General features: G+C 39.8%; 1 protein-coding gene across 1 annotated transcript in view; it reads right to left on the bottom strand.

The window, feature by feature from the left end:
• drk (growth factor receptor-bound protein 2 drk) overlaps nucleotides 1-1707 on the bottom strand; it is a 38974-nt gene extending 37267 nt beyond the window's left edge. The window contains exon 1 of the mRNA XM_080284034.1: nucleotides 1686-1707. The gene's annotated coding sequence lies outside the window, so the exon portion shown is untranslated. The remainder of the gene's footprint in view (nucleotides 1-1685) is intronic.
• Between the last annotated feature and the right edge of the window lie 6658 nt (nucleotides 1708-8365).

Raw genomic sequence — 8365 nt, forward strand, 5'->3', positions numbered from 1 at the left:
ACCTAAGTGTTTACATAAACCTAACCTAACCTAGCCTAACTGTACCTAATAAAATAACCCAATCTAATCTAATTTAACCTAACCTAACCTAACCCAACCCAACCTAACCAAGCATCCAGTTGGGAAACAAAATACACTTTTCAGTGCATAGAGTAAGATTCTTTTATTAAACTGAATATAAACAATCGTAGGTAGGCTATGGCTTAATGAACGTGATGATCAGAAGTGGGAAATTTTTCATCAGGAAAAGGTAATTTATCATCCTGAAAACAGTCAGAAAACTACAGAAAACAGTCTGGAGGAATGTGAACTGAAATGGTAAGGTCATCCCACTGCCTCAAATAAAGTGTATATTTAGGGTACCGAAATAAAAAACACTGAAACTTGAAAATGCAATCAGAAAATACTTTAAAAATCCCATGAAGAACTATAGTAAGGAAAATAATAGAGGAAACTGCACAAAAAGGTGGTCCTATGTCTTCTTAAGGACTACCAAATAGAGTTGTGAGCTACCATTTTCATTTCAAGCAAAGTGTTACTTCAGTCGTGAAGTTGGCATATGTGTGTGTGTGTGTGTGTGTGTGTGTGTGTGTGTGTGTGTGTGTGCGTGAGGCGGGTCTGCTCAGCCAGACAGACCGGGTTTACATAACTTAGGCCACTTCTAAACTACATAAAACCATCTGGCAGGTACCAAGAATAAACTACAGATGGTTGCGCTTTCAATCATATTCAAAGCTACAGGAGAATGTTGTTAGACCTCAAAGACAGGCAACTTCTCAGCTCAACAGTGGCTGGGAGGCATCAAGAACATGAAATTTGTGTTGCTGTCAAAATGCTAACTTGTGTCCCATTGTACTGTAGCAAGAAGAAATAGTTTTCAGGAATTATCAAAGGGACAGAGACTATTTATAACCCTTCTGAGGGATAGGGACTATGTTTAACATTTACATGATGAAAGGCAACTCCCATACTCAGTAACACGGTCTGGAGGCAGCAAGAGTATGACTGATGACATCTGTGTGGTGGGTAAAAGGTTAACTAGTGTCCTACCATGTACTGTAACATGGAAAGAATGTAATTTTGAGTCGGTTATTATAACGAAGGGTTTGAGGAAATGTTAACCATTAACCTTTACATGGCGAAAGGCAGCGCCTGTACTACACAAAATGGTTGTGATGCAGCAAAAATATGACAGATGAAGCCTACTGTAGCTGGACGTCAAACTGTTAACCAGTGTCCAAGTCCATCATGTTTATCCTGCCACTGGCCACTACATTTTCAGATCAAAACAAATCTCACACTACATTACCCACTGGCATCAAAGGACTGTCCTGTCACCCAGCAGCTGCAACGGACGTCATCAGTCTGACTCAGACTACAGGAGACATTTTAAGTGGGGAAATGTAACATCCTATCTGGCCTACTACGGAAAATGACGAGATAAGAGCACTGAAGGACTTGGACCACTCTGCTTTTTCAAGGATGCTCACTATTTTAAGCTTAGTCTTGCTCTCCTCAGGGGCTGATTCACCTTAACCACACCATACTTGCCTTACTATAACCGATCTATCCGGATGGCCGCCCTCTTTACACAAAAATCCTGTGCAAGTAAAATTTTTTTTCCTAAAATAAAGACAATTCGGATGTTTCGCTCCCTTCCATTACACTTGCTACGAAATACACACCGTTGCCATATCTCAATCTCAATCCCAGCCCAGCCAACACGGACACAGTGGGTGCTCAATTATATATTCTTCGTAAATAGTTAATTGAGATGGAAATCTGATATCATTGCATGTTTCATGCAAATTTAAAAATACAAAATTATTTTTGTGTGATGAATTCATGCAATGATGCCTAAAAGCGCCAAGGAAAAAATTATGGTACTTATTTGTGAATCCTAATATCCACAGTATTTGGATGTTTATATTGTTACTATAGTAAAAATAAGATTAATCAAACTGTGCATGTAGACGCTAAATGCAAATATAAACTCAGGATAACATTCCTATGTACTTGCATGGATTCTTAGGTATAAACTAATATCATGAATTATCAACTGCCTGTTGCATTTGTGTATATTTACTTAGGTATCCTTAAACAATTATACAAAATGCATAATCCACTACACTACTTTTATATGCGCAAGGCCGTACTACGGTTCGAGCGGCAAACTTAAAATATTATTTAAGACTTACCAGAATATTTATCTACATTACTTAATAATGTTGTTTTTGAGATTAACGAAAAGTTATCACAAACTGATGAAGTTTAAACTGTCTTCGGTTTTGCTCAGTTGTTCACTGCTGTTATTATCTAATCTTCCAGGTTCAGGAACAGCAAGCATACAGTACATATATTCCAGTATGCAGCCTTACTTTAAATGGAAATGCAATATTATGTTTCCCTACTTATGGCTTACAGCTAAGAATTTATGCTAGAAGGGGTAACCATGTGCACTTTGTAACCACTGATTGGACTACATATGTACATTTGCTGAAGGAGGTGTTTGGCAAGACCTGCCAATGTAGTGTACTCTGTATGCTTTTACAACAATAAACATTTCAGTTCAGTTCCTCATTCATGTACCCCTCCACCTCATCCTCTGTCTCCCCCTCCCCCTCCTGCTAACCCATATACACTCTTGGTCATTATCTCATTCTTCACTCTCCACTTCAGCAAACCATCTCAGAGTACCTGTAACACTTTCCAACACATTTGTGGCCAAGAGTTGTGTGTGTGTGTGTGTGTGTGTGTGTGTGATGATCAGTTAAGTCTAGCACATTATTTGGCAATAAACATGTGCACAAGTAAAGAAGGATTGTGGTGTTCATGTTGATGTGACTGGAGATGTTAAGAGCAATACTTTGAGATGGTGACCATGTGGAGAGGATGGAGAATGAAAGACTGACTAGATCAGTGTACAGTATATGAGTAAGGTGAAACAGGAGACTAAGGGTGAGATGCAGGGATGATGTGGAGAGATAAACTAGAGAGTGGTGTGTGATCTGGAGGGAAAGCAGCTAAATGGCAGATGACAGAGTGACATGGAGGTGATTTGTCTGTGGTTACTCCTAAAGGGATTAATATGTCTGGTAACTGATAAATAAATCCATTTGGTACTCTTTTTATGACTAAACTTCAGTACCACATGGTGGCAGAACACACAAAAATATTGTACACCCATCCACTGTCTCAAGTTGTGTCCCTGCTTTCTAATGAGAACCACTGCTGGTGTCATAAATGACAATTGCAGAAACATTTTGAGACTCACCAGGATAACCATCACACAATGCTTTCACCAGTCCTCAACCCCATCATCAAAGTTAAATATAGATTCAATGTTAGGAAATGGCCATTGCAGTGCCTATGTAGGTTATTCATCATAAGCCTTCTCCTATAGTGTCCCTCTCACTTGATCCCTGAACCTGTATTCAGCTTATCAATCATTCCTTCAAGCAAATCCTGCTCCAGAGACATCCTTATTCCTGACAATGCCTTAAATACCCTGCTAACTGCAGTACTCTTTCTCGCCTCTCCTTCTACAACCGCTCTCCTTACTCATCCCTTCCACCCATTATTGATCAACATCAAACTCCAATCTCCAATGCAACCTGTCCCAATTACATCCTAACATCCTACGACATCATGTAATCCACCTGTCCTTTCACTCTGCTGGAATCAGTCCAATGTCTGCAAGTAACTGACCCACAGGCTAAGTGCATTTTGTCCTTTAACCTTATTGTACTTTGTTAATGTTATCTCCAGACAACTTGATTCAGTTTTGGATAAACTTTTTAAAAGGAGGGTGATACATAGACCTTTAATGAACTCCTTCAGTTTTAGTGGTTAAAAAAAAAGAAAATTTCTGGTGGTAGCATTAAAATGAAAAATATGCCATTGGAATAAAAGGATTAATACCTACCTGGACCTAGTAGACAAACACGTCCTCCACACAGCCTGAGAGTCAGTCATAAGCACAGTACAGTCAGAAACATAAGTTTGCCTCTTACAAGATTTCCCCCTTTTAATTTTCACTCTCCTCTGCTGGTCAAATATTCCAAGCTTAGAGAAACTTGGCATGTTTCTCTGGCCATAAATCAATCCCTTTCATATAATGCAGTGGTTCTCAACTTGTTTCAGGCCATGGACCACCAGCCCAATTAAAAAAAAATATCGTGGACCATTTCATTTTTGAGTAATGATAAACAAAGCATAGACAACAAACGTTTTTGGTTAGAAATATATTTCTAATGAACAGAAGTTCGAGAAATGATATAAAATAGTAGACAGCTGACATTTTGGTCTGAAATATATTTCTTCCAAACATAATTTCCAGGAAATACATGAATACTTCTCTAACATTTTGCTGTGAAATTTATTTCTAACAAACATGAAATTATGTAGGAGTATACAACCAACATTTTTCTTTGCAACCAGACTTTTGGATTCTCTTCTCACTGACAAGCTTTTTAATGTTAGGAGTGGTACTTGGTAATGCATAATGAATATCGCTTTCCACTGCAAGCCGATTCCTCTGTTTGGACTTAATGTGCAACAAACATGAAAATCTGCTCTCACACATGGAAGCTGATGCAAATGGCAGAAGACATCTGACTGCATGTGTTGACAGATCTGGGTAAGTATCAGTCATACTGGAATAATCAATAGGATTAATACAATAAACTGAATGGCCAATTATTTATTTTGATAAAATTTTTCGTACTGAATTTTCAATAAATTTAAAAATATATGCACCAATCTCCAGTTTATTACCAAATACAGTGAACGTCCTGTGGACCACCCAAAAAGTCACCATGGACCACTTGAGAAACACTGATATAATGTATCAAGGAAGAAGGTGACTGACACGTCCAAATTGTGAAGCAGATGCAACAACTGCTCACCAGAATTGGCATTAAATACTGTGCTGCATATTTGTGCAGCTTGCCTCTCCCTAAAATCCGCAAATTATCCAATATTTCTTCACTGTCTTACATATGCCAGTAATGGAACACATTCTTGCCATTTGTCTTTCTCAGAATATCTATCCATCTATCTCATGCCAGACACCTTAATCCCATAAAGGGTGGCCACAAACAAGTCGCCTCCATGTAGCCTTGTCCCCAGGCATTTAACTGCCTTGCTCCCAGCTCACACCCCCTTCTCTCATATAACTCTCCACTCCATCCCTCCATCTCATCCTTGGCCTCCCCCTCCCTCTCCCCTCTCCACCTCACTCACATACACTTTCTTCATCAATCTCTCACTCTCCACCCTTCCACCAACCCATTCAGTCAGAAGATGTACTGTACTGTTAATTACTCTACTGTACTACCAAACAGCTCAGGGGAAAGATTTGCAACTGATAAAGGTCTGACACAGACTACATAAGTTTGTTTTCACATAACAGAACTGGGTCACTCCCACACTTTGCATGTGCACCAGTGGTGGTTGTATGAGATTTGGTAAGTCTTAAGCTGACACATACATGACTTCCCTTTGGTCACCAGTTTGCTAGTCAAATTGACTCTCCAGTCTGGCCAACAACTAAACTGAAAGGGGTTACGGATCTTTGTTGGGTTAAACATGCAATAACTACTTCACTATGTGGGGTCTCTGAAAAGCTTAATCAAATCTTCTTTTGGCAGCAAGAAGAAAGTAAAAGCAAAAGGTTAACTGGTCTACCTAATGAACAAGCCCCTGTTTTTCCCATCCTTAGCCCACATAGTGTCATGGATTTTATTTCCTTTTTTCTTGCCATCTCTTTGTGATTTTATTTTGCTTAGGATAAGCTTTTTAGGTTGGAGGGGTCAGATATAGCCATACTAGACCCCTTCCATGAAATTTTTTTTTTAGTTGGATAGATAGATAGAATAAAACCGTTGCGTAGCAGCAAGAAAACTATATAGGGTGCCACCAAGACTCATGGAGTTAGTGACTATAATCATTTTACTCTAACCTGGTCTAAAATTGTGATCTCTCCATCTTGAATGCCGAGTTGTAAGAAGAGAACTGGCATGGTCCTAGTTGCGAACTGCTGTAGAAAGGATGTAGAGCCAGAGCACTACACTAAATGAAACAAACAACAAAAGGACAAAAATCAGGAACAAGTTAAGGTGAAAGAACAATAACAGCAGCCTGGACTGTGCCCTATTTGTACCCGTAACCATTTCAAATGGAGTTCCAACTTACCTGGCTCTTTTCGTCATACCTACAATAAGACTTTGGTATATTTGGGGGATGTGTTTAGAATACTGTATTGGACTTCAGTATAACTGGCTCTGTAAACTGTGAGAAAATGGCAATTTTTTCACCCGCGATATTTCTGTAAATTTCTGTGGACTTGTAAAAACGAAAAAAAGAAAAAAGAAAAGAAAAGGCAATATATAACAAGAGCTTACTATAACTCTTCCTCTAATTTGGTGTATCTTATTTTGGGGTGAAGAGAAGATGAAAAGGGGTGCAAGGAACAGCATGGTGGAATAAAGGGGATTAATCCACGAGCTAGACCTCATCAGATCATATAGCCCTGCTAGGGTTACAAGAGAGCGCTACCTCTCACAGCACAGCAGCCACCGGGAGGGACGCGAACTCGCAACCTCATGATTATGAGCCCAACACCCTACCACCGAGCTACCGCGTTCCCCATGATGGAATGAAGAGGTGAGACAGGCTGTGCCATAAAAGAAGAAAGCATATAGTGAATGAATGAGAAACAGGGGCATGGAAGAAGTTGAGAGACAGAAGAGAGAGTTATATGTAGAGAGGAAGTGAGAGGTGAAAAGATTAGTAGGAGAGAGTAAGAAGAGAGTGGATGAGGAATTTGGAAGGAATTTGAGTGTAAAGTGGAGAGAATGTAAAGAATATGTTTTGGAAAGAGGTAAAGAGAATTAGATAGGGTGCCAAAGAAGTTAGTTGGGGAGTGAAAAATAAAAATGATAGATTACTAGTGGACAAGGGAGAAAAAGTGAGCAGAAGGAGAGAACACTTTAAGGAATTGTTGAACACAGAGAATGAAAGTAATGCGAGTGTAAGTGGCTGGAGAATGGCTGGGAGATGGAGGGATGTGAGAAGAGAGCAAGAAATCAGTGGGATGGAAGTTGTGGAAGCGGTGAAGAAAGTTAAAATGGGGAAAGCCCCAGGAATTGATGGACTGTGTGATGAAATGCTGAAGCATGGGGGAGAGACAGTAGTAGAATGGATGTGGAAGATGCGTAGATTGGCCTGGGAGGAAGGTAAAGTCCCGGAGGATTGGAAGTCAAGAATAATTATTCCCCTGTACAAAGGAAAAAGGGAAAAAGAAGTACTGTATGTGGTAATCATAGGGGTATTTGTTTTCTTAGTGTAATAGGAAAAGTATATGGCAGTACAGTATACTTATTGGTAGAGTTAGGGAAATAACAGAGAAATTAGTTGGAGAAGAGCAGGGAGGTTGTAGGAAGGGAAGAGGTTGTGTAGATCAGACATTCATTCTTAGATCTTTTAGTGGAAGCGTTTCTAGAGAAGAGAAAGAAGTTGTATGTGGCCTTCATGGATTTGGAGAAAGCATATGACAGGGTGGATAGACAAGAATTGTGGAAAGTATTAAGAATATATGGAGTAGATGGGAAGTTGTTAAATACCAAGAAGAGTATGTATGCGGGTGCTATGGCTGCAGTGTATGTGGATAGTGAACTGAGTGAATTTTTCTATTTGAAAGTTGGATTGAAACAGGGATGTGTCATGTCTCCAGGTTGTTCAATCTATATATGGATGGGACTATAAAAGATATAAGGGAGGGCAGTGGATGTTGGAGCAGCTCTAACAAGAGAGGGCAGTGTTTGGAAACTCCCTGTACTGTTGTTTGCAGATGATATTGTGTTGTTAAGTGAAGACAAAGGGGAGCTGCAAGGCTTGGTGGATGAGTCTGGGAGAGTGTTTGAGAGATGGAATCTAAAGGTGAATGTAGGGAAGAGTAAAGTTATGGTCTTTGAGAGAAGTGAAGTTATTGAATGCACAGTGAGATTGGATGAGGGGGAAATGGAAAATGTGAGTGCGTATAAGTACTTGGGTAGCGTGATGAGCAAGGATGGAAGTTTAGAGGGTGAAGTGCTTGAAAGGGTACAACAAGGAAGAAAGATTGCTAGTTCCTTGAAAGCAGTGATAGGAAACAGGGAAGTGAGCATGGAAGTGAAAAAGTTACTACATGACAGTATTGTGAAAGCAACTCTAATACATGGAAGTGAGGCTTGGACTGAAGCTTGGACCTTGTTGGAGGGACAGAAGTCAAGAGTAACAGCAGTGGAAATGAGCTATTTGAGAGAAGCATGTGGAGTTGCATGGAGAGACAGACTGACAAATGAGGAAGTGAGGGAGTGTTGTG

This window comes from Coenobita brevimanus, chromosome 100 (assembly GCF_032717465.1).
Source record: "Coenobita brevimanus isolate Jiangsu-jjx chromosome 100, ASM3271746v2, whole genome shotgun sequence".
NCBI classification, from domain to species: Eukaryota; Metazoa; Arthropoda; class Malacostraca; order Decapoda; family Coenobitidae; genus Coenobita; species Coenobita brevimanus.